The sequence below is a fragment of the Lygodium microphyllum genome, chromosome 2, assembly GCF_053477565.2.
Source record: "Lygodium microphyllum isolate KBCC chromosome 2, Lygodium_microphyllum_v1.1.10, whole genome shotgun sequence".
NCBI classification, from domain to species: Eukaryota; Viridiplantae; Streptophyta; class Polypodiopsida; order Schizaeales; family Lygodiaceae; genus Lygodium; species Lygodium microphyllum.
The window spans coordinates 58,036,070-58,048,709 of NC_141136.1; the positions used below are offsets into that span (position 1 = coordinate 58,036,070).

The following is a 12,640-nucleotide window of genomic DNA, read 5'->3' on the forward strand; positions in this document are numbered from 1 at the left end:
CTCTCTCCCTCTTGTGCACACTCTCGTGCTTCCAACTCTGATTTGCAACAAGCCCAAGAGCTTTGCAAAACATGGCAGAGAAGACCTAGTATGCAGATTGAGGAAGATCGTTTATGGCCTTAAGCAGGTACCTAGGGAATAGTATCACAAATTTTATGCCATTATGTATTCACATGGATATTCCCATAGTGATATAGATATGTGTTTATACACAAAGAAGGCTTGTGATGGTAGCCTTATGATTTTGATCCTCTATGTGGATGATATGTTGATTGCTAGGAGTGCTCATGATGAGTTGGATGCCTTGAAAGGTCAGCTCAAGAAGAGCTTTGAGATGAAGGACATAGGACAAGCCTCATATATTCTTGGGATGTGCATTATGCGTGATCACCCTAAGGGGCTCCTCTACTTGTCGTATAAGGAGTACATCCAAAAGGTCCTTGAATGGTTTCATCTACAAGATGTTAAGCTTATTGGTTGACCTTTACCTTCTCACATGAAGGTTAGTTAGGCCGATTGTCCATAATCCGATGAGCAAAAGGCCGAGATGACCAAGATCGGCTATGCATCTGCAATGGTTAGTTTGATGTATGCAATGATAACCACTCATCCCTAACATAGCATTTGCAATGGGAGTTGTGGTACGTTATATGGCTACACTTGGCAAATGGCATTGGGATGTCGTCAAGGGGATCATGAGGTACTTGATGGGCACAACAGTCATGTGTATATATTCTGGTGGCCAGGACACATGAGTTGTGGGATACATTGACTCTGATTATGTAGGACATGTAGACAATAGGAAGTCCACCTATGGCTATGTCTTCACCTTTGCTAGAGGTGTTGTCTCTTGAGGGTGCAAAAATGCATGGCCCTATCTGCTACAAGGACAAAGTATATTGCAGCCCCATTGAGGCTTGCAACGAGGCTCTCTTGTTAGGTAGTTTGGTCAACAGACCTTGGCAACATTGATGTGGTCTCTACAATGCATTCAAATTTGAGTGCTATTCAGTTGGCCAAGAATCCGGACTTCCATGTGAAGGTGAAGCACATTGAGGTGCATTACCACTTTATATGAGAGGTCATTGAGGACAAGTCCATTGAGCTTATCAAGATCTCAACTAATCAAAATCTTGCATATCGTCTCACTAAAAAACTCTCAGTGGAGCATTTTGCCCTTCCTTAGGAATTTGATGGGTGTTCAATGAGATGATGCCTTTTCTCATCCTGTTGTACTTATGTACATTATACTTTGTCACTTTTTTCTTGTTCTCTCCTCACTAGCGGCACATTTTCCTTTAAGTGGGAGGTTGTTGGGGGTAAAGGTGCCTGTGCCTAGCTGCACATGTATTAGTTACATTGATAGTACCCACATACCAACACACCTGCACACTACAAGTGGCAAGTGCCCATCACTGTCACTTCATTCTTTATTGTTTCAGTGATATTTGAATAAAGGGAAGGCTGGTCACACATTGTGACTATTGGAGTTCCCACATATTGTGTCTCTCTCTATCTTTCTCTTGCTCCTTCCACCATAGCTCTTGCTTCTGCTCCATGCTTCCACTTCATGGCTCACTCCCTTCAATAAGTCCCATATAATTGAAAGATGCCCTCATTAGAGCCAAACCCCTTGTATAGAAAATTCCAAGGAATAGACAAAGAAGTTGAGGGATACCAAATACTTGAAAATTTGTATTTTTGTGAAGGTGAATGAAACAACACTTGAACCAATGGGCATGCCTTCATGATTGTTCAAGAACAAAGACTATTGAATAATAGACAAAGCTTTCAATTGACAAAAATGGGATATGTGAAGGTGGATAGTCCTTATCACCATAGAAATATTAACTTTAATCAACTATCAATATTGAATCTCATGCCAAATCGAATATATACAAAAAAGAGAAACCTAACTTGGAAGAATGAATGGAGCAAGGATCTATCCATACTACCATTGAAAATAAAGAGCACATTGGCAATGTTCTATCATTCAAATCCTACTAACTTACTTAGGAAACTAGTTCAAAATTATGATTGATTGTGGAAGAAGTCAGTCATCTTGTCCTTAAAGATTGTAAGAAAAACATAAACTAAACATTGAAGTGGCGAGACAAATGATTGTAGAACTAGCAAGTGGAAAAGTAGTGTCTACTAAAATAATAGGACAAATTGAAATCACAATTGATGGTCAAATGATTTTAGCAAACTTCATAATTGTACTACTAAGATATTGTGGTTGCATTTGTGCGTGGATTGAACAAAGCTCACATTCAATATGTGCTTAGGAAGAGATTATCTTTCCACTTGACCTTCAAAAAACTGCTAGAACCCAATGAAAAATTGGAAGGATCAAGGCAAGCAACTAGCCAAAGTCAGCCAAATTTAGAAAGGGATAAGCAAAGGCAAGCCATTCTATTTGATTCAATGAAAAAAGATATAGGATCTAAAGAAAGATAAGGAAACATCATTGATAATAAACAACTTTGATTATGTATATTTTGAAGATTTGACATAACGACCCCCAATAGGAAAGCTCATTAGTAATTTGAGATCATCTGTAAATTTGAATCAACTTCAAAAAGGCATTAGAATATGTCTATCTAAAAGCCATAGAATACAAGAAATAGCCAAGGTAGTTGATTGAGCAAGGCTTAATCAAACCTAGTAATTCACCTTGGGGATCACTTGTACTCTTTAAGAAAAAGAAGGATGGATCTCTAAAGCTATGTACTAACTTGAGATGTCTAAATTGGGTAAAAAGGAACTAATACTGTATTCCTCAAATTGGTGACCTTCTAGATAAACTTCGCTAGGAATCCCTAATCATATGCTTTGGATTGATAAATGCATTCACTACATTGAATTCACTAACGCAAGATATAGTCTGAACCTACCTGGTAGTCAAACTTCTTGGATTCTCCCAAAAATTTGTAGTGGTCACCAATGCAAGTGGATTTGCTATCAAAAGACTCTTAGTCCAGGAAAGAAGGCCAAATTTTCACACGTCCCAAAACATTGAAGCCCTTCAAAGCTAACTATGCCACCCACAATTTGGAACTTTTTATTGTGATCCATCCATTTAAATTTGGAGAGGTAGGAAACTTTTCCAAGCATCAAATTGTACGAACCTCAAATGGCTATTCACTTAGTCAAAATTAAGTATGGCATAAACAAGATGGGTTACAAGATTTTGATTTTGAGACCAAATATAGACCAATAAAGGATAATGTAGTGGCCAATGCTTTGAATAAAAATGTGTTCCTAAACCATATTTGAATGAGAAAATTTATTAGATCTATGTCTATCCATGAGTATACTTTATTGACTAGAGGCTATAGCACTACATTGTACAATAATATAGTATCATACAATAATAGGAATCACTTAATGGTATTTGAACAATAGTATGTGTAACAACTTAATTACTTTCACAAATACTATAGGAAGGGAAGAAGTGCCTCAAATTTTCAATGTTAATATATTACCAATGTTATTGAAGGTAATGAGTGCCTCATTATTAAAGAGAATTAATGACTTGTATAGAAACCCCAGTTGGTAATAACATGCATTTTATTTCAAGGGTACTATGGCTTTTTATAAAAAGTAATTATGGTAGTAGAGACCATATGCAAGGTTATGATTGAGATACATTTTTATTTAGGGATAATTTAAAAAATATTGTTTGCTCGAGTTACGCATCTAAGAAGTATTCTTTTGGATTTGAGACTTGGTGCATAGTATGTGACTCTTGGATGTTTGTGAAAAAATGTAAACTCAGCTACACAAGGAGAATCAAGGTATTTAGGACACCTATAATTACCACAAGTTTTATGCCAATAGCACTCATGTTTTGAGGACCATTGTTTGTTGCACTTGAGGTTGAGCTTGAGCTTGATGTGGAACTGGCAGTTGAATTTGTTGAGCTTGTAGTTACATTTGAATTTGATGCACCGTTTGCTTGCACATGAATGGCTACTTTCATACCACTAGGGCAGTGAGTTGAAACCCCACAGATGAAGTAGTAACTCCCCGAGTTGAGCGGCACCACATAATTGCCTTGACCATTATCGGATTGCAGAGGTGCTCCAGTGTTGCACATGTTGTAGTCTTCTTGGCTCACTTGAAGGACATTATGTGAGTTGGCTTCATAGGAGAAATCTATTCAAGAGAAGAAATATTGGCAAGTAAGAAGAGAGACAAAGGAGAGCAAGGTTCTTTTTTTTTCTTCTCATATAATTGTGGGTTTGCATGTGAATGAGAAATTCGGTAATAATATATATTGCTTAGACAAAATGAAAGAAGCATCTAAAAAGAAGGGAATGAATCCTCTACTAGGAGTATATGTATATTACTGTAGTAGCTCCAGCTAGCTAGCTAGCTAGCGCTCTCTCTCTCTCTCTCTCTCTCTCTCTCTCTCATATTCAGGTAGGGCAGAATCTGATGGGCAGTAAAGAATTTGTATGAGAGTCTTGAATAGACACACACACACACACACACACACACACACTCTCTCTCTCTCTCTCTCTCTCTCTCTCTCTCTCTCTCTCTCTCTCAGAGAGTATACATGAGTATAGATGTATCCAGTCTCATTCGAGCTGAGAGATTGGGTCGGCACCTTAGAACAGCTGATATAGACAAAAACATACCCCTCAATTACACAAGAGCTTCATGGACAGGAGGCAAGAAGGGCATTACAGAGAGTGTCGCCTGGGTGGAAGGTGATGCTGGAGGCCCAAGATTGGTAATCCACTCCAAGGGTCCACCCCGCACTGCCCCCAACACTGTATTGGGCTCCTTGCACCACCACCATCTCACGAGTCACTACAACCCACAACAAACAGATGGCTGCACACCACCTCGCACCTCCTCTCGCCCTCTTCTCCTCCATCATCCAACTATGCCCCAATCACTGCTTCTGCCAACTCACATCTACTACTCCCCCCCTCTTGTATAACACACAACTTATAATTTCTATCGAGACGCATATTACTTCCTTGTTGTATACCCAAAGTGACATTAGCACGACTTATATTCCCCCCCTAACTCAGCTAATATGCCCCTTCCCAACCTTCGAGGGAGCTCCTTTGGAGTTCACCCCTTCCTAGCTAGGCACTATGTCATCACTCATGTCCTACTTATATTACTCCCCTCGCTAACACAATGGTTCGCATCAAGCTATGGACCTCAGCAGGACTCCCTCCCTAGATGAAAATATGGATCCCCCTCTATTTCACCAACACAACGTGTATAGGGTGAAGCCTTCCTGCTCACACTATCAAAGCTTCTCCCCACCCAGCACACATGCCTACATGTTGAGGCAAATGATCACTCCATCCATATGCCTATATCAAAGAGGCACACCTATCTTTCATGTTTAATACTTTCCATTTGTATACTCCACTCGCTTGAATAACACCCAATCAACTAACTTTTTGGTTGATTACTCAAAGGCATCACATCTCTCATGTTTGAAACCTAACCACCCAACTAGTTGGTACACTGTCACCTTGTTTCAAACACGCTTCCTTCTCAGTTCACCCAAACTAAGCATTGTACATTTTTGCTTTTCCATTGGCTCAAATGTCAGGTTGTGGTATACATGATGCTAAATGAACAACTCAATAAAACTCATCACCACCATAAAGGTGAGTTGAGAGGGCAAGTTTTCAATATATTCCCTCAACTTTTTCTAGTGCTCAACAAAGTGCATTCTTAGAAACATACTTTTACAACACTTTGCAACATGTCACTCTTCTTAAAATGATAGATTCCACAATTCATGATGAAAGAAGGAATGGAAAATATGTTATTGTTAGACAGCCTACTTTTGAAAATACATCCTTCAAATACAATATCTAATGTGGGATCCTTTCTAAGAAATCAATGCTTGTGGAAAACAATCATTTCAACAACCCTCTCTTTAACTGTATGTCAAGCTATTGCTGCCCATGCTTTTGACTTTAAAGCTATACTACGAATATCTTTCAATCTCATTAAACTACAGGAGTAGGTAGCTTTAGAAAAGAGGCATGGTATAAATGAGGAGATGCGCTTGAACCTTGCAAGCAAGTTGGCCGCATAAATTATTTTACATGAAAAACTTTTTCCATAGAAGTTTACTAGGCTTAACTCAAAAGTTATTCTCAGCTATCCATTTGGATTGAGACACACCTTGGGGAAGAAAAAATCCCAACCTTAACTAAAATCAAAAGACCTCACATAACAAGACCCATTGATGGTTTAAGGGATTGGTATACATGTTGTGACTGAAAACTATCTATAAAATGCAAATTGCCTAAATATTTCTCACTTTTTTGGATGGTCCTATCAAAAAAATCAATTGAATGATTTTACTATCAATATATCTCCAAAGTGATTTTGAAACATGGCATATATCTAGCTTTTTATAGAATTTTAGGATGATAACACCTAACACCCACATTGGTTATATAGTTTCCTTAACACATATGACTTGAACCATTTTCAATACCAAATTCTAGGAAAAGAGTCAAAGGGAATGCTCAAAATGCAATCCATTTATAAAATTATTCAAAAAGAAAATACATAAAAGTAAAGATATATCACATTTTTACTAAACTTATCGAGAGTCTAACTTACAAGCATTTCAATTCTTAAAATTTGATAGCATACATCTTATATTGTTAACCATAGGTTTGTCACCTTCTACTAAACATATCGAGAATCTTAAAACTTGTTCACAAAACTTTGTAAGTAGTGTCTATTGGATTATTTCAATTCTAAAAGTTTAAAAGCATCCATATTTGTGAAATAGTTTGAGTTCACATGTTGTTATTGGGGCAAAAATGAAGTACTACCATAAAGGATTGACAATTTCTAGAGTTTAGTCTACTCTTAAATATCCTTCCTAGGATAACATTTCCAACAAAGCAAGGATAACAAAAGTGGTTCATATTTTTAAACAATAATGCTAAATGTTTTCTATTCTACAAGATCACTCTAAATAGCAACATTAGGAATGAATGTTGTGCAAGATCACCTTTCTATTACAATCACTATGTGAAATATGGAAGCTATGATTTTTCTTATCTTCAAGTTTATCTAAGATTGCTTCCACAATTATGCTAAATAGCAAGAGCATTTCAAAAGATCACATGACAATATCAACTCCTTTCTTCTATATCAAAATGGCTAATTAGAAAACGTCAAAAAATAGTATTGGGCTAAAGTATACTCATATTCTTCACAATGGGCATAAACCTTGATTGAGATATAATTGAGGTGCATTGTAGGGTGGATTCAATGGAGAGGGATGGCTTGTTTCTTCTTATTGTCTCTGGTCATCTATAATAAAATGTTTCAAAGCATATATTAGTGCCTCTAGTCTATCCCCAAAAAATGTTTCAAAGAATGTCTTTACTCGAAATAACTTTTTCCCATTTAATCTTAAGAGTATCACACTAGTGACTAGTGAAGAGTGCAAAGCCATAACTAATATTAAGTTCTCTAGGTCGAAAAACTTTTCGTACCTCTAAGTTTTGGAGTCCTTTTATTGTGTTTGTACAAGCACAAGGAATGTGTACAAGTACAACTTTAAGGTTTTTCAAACGTACATGATCATATGCATAGCATCAATATGTATAGAATCTAGATGTGTGTGTCTTAGTTGATTTGAAAGTGCACCAAATAAAATTCATCTTTATATATTTGTTTTTAGATTCCCAATTCAATGCATCTTAAGGTTTATTTTAATAGGGTAAACTATCAAGGCACCCTATGCGTTTCTTTAGCAATGGCCATTAAGGACTGCAAAACTTGAAATGGTCACCTAGAAACATGTGTGGGCTCTCAAATTTACCTTTAGCATTGTGTAGATATTCTATGATGTAACTTTTTCTTTGTCAATGTTTGAATAGGGTCTCTTTGTTTAGACTCTCTCTCTCTCTCTCTCTCTCTCTCTCTCTCTCTCTCTCTCTCTCTCTCTCTCTCTCTCTCTCTCTCTCTCTCTCTCTCTCTCTCTCTCTCTCTCTCTCTCTCTCTCTCCACACTTCTAGAAAATGGTCAATCATTTTAGTAGCTAAATGGTCCTCAACCTATTTGAAGGCAATTGAAGCCCTCACAAATCTTCATGGTATGTATAACTAATTATATAATAAAAATAGACAATAAGGAAAACTACTCAAGTACATACTCAATCCTCAAGAAGATTACTTAAGATTTGAGAATTGGAGCTTGAGACTTCTTATCAATGACTTTAAAAAGTGTAAAGCAAATGTAAGGTCTCATTTGAAGATCCATAAGGCCATGTATTATGATATCCCACATGCCAAGTAAAGGTTGCCATCAAATTTGTCTCATATATGCATTCAAAAGAGATCATCATTAAAGCATGCACAAAGGGCATAATGAAAGTATATTCTAAACTATAGGAGTAACAAAATATAAAATTGAATATAGAGGGCAAGATTCTTTCTTTAACTTTTCAAGAGCATAATGAAGAGCTGCTTGAAGCAACATAATACTCCTATACTAGTTTTATGAGTATATTTTGAGGTAGAAAAATATGAAATGTCAAATCGCTTATGCACATAAGGACATTGATATGGATTTATGGAAAAAGAGTGAAAGGAAAAGTTCACGTCTTCAATCAACTAGTTGTATGTGCATATTGATGCAAGAGTACTTGGTGAGCTACAAATATTATGTGAAGCACTAAATCTTAAGAACTCAATATCTTAACCATTGGTGTACCATGGATTGTTGAGAAACACTCATCCTTGAGCAAGGTTTAGCTATGGTGGTTGGAATTCATGGACAATAAGCATGATGACTTAGAGTATTACTCAAGTGAATTAGGTTCCAAGATAGATTAGCTTGGACTCATAAACACAATCTTGAGTAGACATGGACATGATTGAAAGTACAAAGTACAATAGCATTCTCTTCAAATTTTTTTCAAGTATGTTGCTTTATAGTTGCAAGATAGTTCCATTTTGACCTACTATGCCTAATGGGATACACGACAATTCTTCTAGGTTGTTGCATGTTCCTTACCTTACTGCTCCATACAAAGAGGCTATCATAGGAGTGTGACTGCATATTTCTCAACATCCCTCCTCAATCACAACCATAAAAACACTGAGTATACAGAGGCTATCATGAGTAGAACCTTGCTAAGTATAGACATGGAAAAACCAACCATATAAAGCTAGAGGCTATCATCATAAGGACTCAGTAAGTGTGTAGAGGCTGTAGTACATAGGTTACATGAGGATTACAAGGCTTATGGTTGGAGCTTTAATTCAAGTACATACAAGGCTTAAAAACGTGGGTCTAAATAGTGGGAAAAGAAAGACTGACAATGCTTGTTCTTTTGCTCTTGAGTGTCTTGTTCTTCATGGTCTTCTTCATCTTTGATAGTTGCAAGGTAGGCCTTCTGTGATCTTTTCTTAGCATGACAAAATTTTTCAATGTGCCTAGTTCTTTTGCAAAAATCACAAACAATATCTTTCTTCCCTTTGTACTTGTTGACATAGAGTGGTTATTCTTCATTTAAAGTGGTTGCTTCTTCTTTACATTTGAGTTTCTTCTCTTCTTCAAGGAGTGATGCTTTTATGTCTACCGGCTTTGGATTTGGCATATTAACTAGTGTGGTGGAGACATTACCAAATTATGGAGGAAGACTCTTGAGCAAGACTCTAATGCATATGTCTTCTTCCATTTTTAAGTTAATCCTTGCAAATTGAGTTAGCAAACTTTCCATATAATTAAGGTGAGTTGCATGGATGTATTAGCCTTCATATCCAACCTGAAAAACTCAAGCAATAATCTATATTTTGAAGATTTAGATTGTGCACCAAATAGTATGTCCAATCATTCCCAAGTGGCATGAGTTGTATCACATGTGTCTACATGATGGATATAACTATCATCAAGCTCAAGCTTGATGATTTCTTGGGCTTTGTCATCACCCTTTTGCCATATTGTTGCAAGAGCAACACCTCTAGGTTTCTTCTCATGTCCATTGGTTATTGACCATAGACCTTTCTTCATGAGAACTAGGTTTATCCTTGTCTACACCAGCCATGTATGGAAGCTTGTTCCTTTGAAGTGGCATGATAGTGAATCTTTGCCATACTAGATGGCGAGAGTAGCAGCAAATCAGCACAAAATATACCAAATCAGACATCAAATGATTTGACAAGGATTGTCTCAAAGGACACAATAGTTATTTAGTGTTAAACAACACTGAATGAGTATAAAAAAGATACTATGCTTGAAGCTTGATATTGTTGTTGCTTGATGTTGTTGTTGATTTCTCCCCACCTTGCTGATTTGAAGTGTACATCTTGCCAGAGACTAAGTGGTACAGTAAATCAGAGTGGTAGTGACTTGGTTTAGCCAATGGAAGTAAGAAAATGAAGGGGTTTATAAACTTGAAGGAAAGTCGCCATGGCTACCACATTTAGGGTTTTGATAGCAGGGGCCTAGTTTTTTTCTTCCAGCAGCTCGAGGAGTGCACCATTGGGGATGATTTTTGATTAGGATAGAGCTTAGATACCAAGCTCCAAATGCCCTATGGTCATGGGTAACATCACAGCATGTGTGGGCAGAACCAACTATACGACCGAAAAAACATAGATCTAGACAATGAGCAATGATTTCTGCAATGTTGGAGTGGAAGGTCATCAATGTCATGCATTGAGGTACCAGCGTGAAGCATCGTGAGTCAAGGAATAACTCCCCAGAAGATATGGCTTGGGTGAAGAGATCCAAAAGCTCCAGTAGAGGAGGGTGTTGGCTAGCTATGGTAGTCAGGAGAGATAGAGTGAAAATAGAGTGAGAGATGAAGCCATCTTGTGTAGTTGAGCTGACCAAAGATTGTGGGGAGCTGGAGAAGTAGTGACCTAAGCTCTACCATACTCACCATGGCTCTAATACCATGTTGAGAAACATAGATTCTTGACCAATGTTTAGCCATGGTGGTTGAAATTCATGGACAAGAAGCATGATTACTTAGAGTATTACTCAAGTGAATTAGGTTCCAAGATAGATTAGCTTGGACTCATAAACACAATCTTGAGTAGACAGGGACATGACTGAAAGTACAAAGTACAATAACTTTCTCTTCAAATGATTGTCAAGTACATTGTTTTATAGTTGCAAGATAGTTCCACTTTTCCCTATTGTGCCTATGGAATATAGGACAATTCTTCTAGGTTGTTGCATGTTCCTTGCCTTACTACTCCATACAAAGAGGCTATCATAGGAGTGTGATTGAATATTTCTCAACATGGATAATCTCTACCCTTTCCCCAAAGTTCATATCCTTCATAATTCAATATATTAAGTATTTTTGTACCATGGATAAGCTCTACCCCTTTCCCCAAAGTTCATATCAAGCATACAAGGAATAAATATCCATATCCAACCAAATGACTTCATCATGCCCCATTAAGTATACATTTTGTATGTATTATCTAATGTATACATCTAAATTTATGACTCACTTAGGATCATTTTGATGGCATGGGGTTATTGGTTATACTGGGCCATTCATTTTATATAAATGTCTCATATTCCATAAGTTAACTAGCAATGTCTTCCTACATTTTTACCGTCTATAGTACATAGGGGTGCATTAATACAAATATTTTTATATGGGTGGATTCAATCTTGTGGTACTAAAGCACACATATTGAGACCCTTGAATTAAAAAAAAAACTATTAGATGGTATTAAAACTACATGAAAACTATATATAAGGGACTATATGTAGGAAGTTTTTAATTAGAATGTAGTAAAATAGCCTAAAATATATTTGTGTGTAGAAAAATATATTTTAGCCTAAAATAGCCTAAAATATACTTGTGTGTAGAAAAAGTGAAAACACATCTTAGGTTCCCTCTCTAACTGCACTATGTAATGCATAGAAAGCCAAGGATAGGCCTTGCTATGTCATAACAAACCAAAAGCCCTCTTGCTCAATAGGGCCCTTAGGTCTTTGGAACTATTCCAATGCTCTTCAACATATTGGATCAACTATCTACAAATATGTCTTTTTCTAGCTTTCCATATAGATGTATCCATTTTAAGCACCTTGAGCTTCATTGGATTGCTTAAATGTGGATAGATGTCCCCAATGTGTAGAAGAGCATTGGAATAGTGTTTCTGAGAGTTGCACAATTCTCAAGGATACTATCCTAAGTCATAAACCATGAGTAATATCTCTAAGTGCTTGATGCACTAACATTCATATAATCATGACTTAATAATAATGCTTAACATGGTACCTTATTTAAACTAACTAAACTTTAATGTAAGAGAAAAATAAATCATTTTAATATATTGCATAAATGGAATCCTTTAGATGTTGTGGGGACTTCCTAGGGTGAACTCTAAATAGAACTTGTTTTGGGTGAAAATATGTGCAAGTGACCTACTTCACTTGCTAAAAACATATGGTTTTTGGGGTTTTTAAGGAAGCTATTCTAGGTTTTGATATATTATAAATAGTGTTCCACCAAAATATAGGTTTATTCAAAAAAGAGGCTCAAATTTTAAGCATTGGTAAAAATAAGATGGTTAATAACACTTCACATACCATTAATGTAGTGCTCTAATAAGTTCAAAATATTATATGACACATCTCTGTCTCT

The 12,640-nt window shown here is 36.6% G+C and overlaps 1 long non-coding RNA gene across 1 annotated transcript; it reads right to left on the reverse strand.

Annotated features, from left to right (window-relative positions):
* Positions 1–4,123: 4,123 nt before the first annotated feature.
* Positions 4,124–5,559, reverse strand: LOC148039772 (uncharacterized). Its single transcript, XR_015693282.1, has 2 exons — positions 4,699–5,559; positions 4,124–4,161 (listed from the first exon to the last, which is right to left on the reverse strand). It is a non-coding gene; the product is annotated as an uncharacterized LOC148039772 (long non-coding RNA).
* Between the last annotated feature and the right edge of the window lie 7,081 nt (positions 5,560–12,640).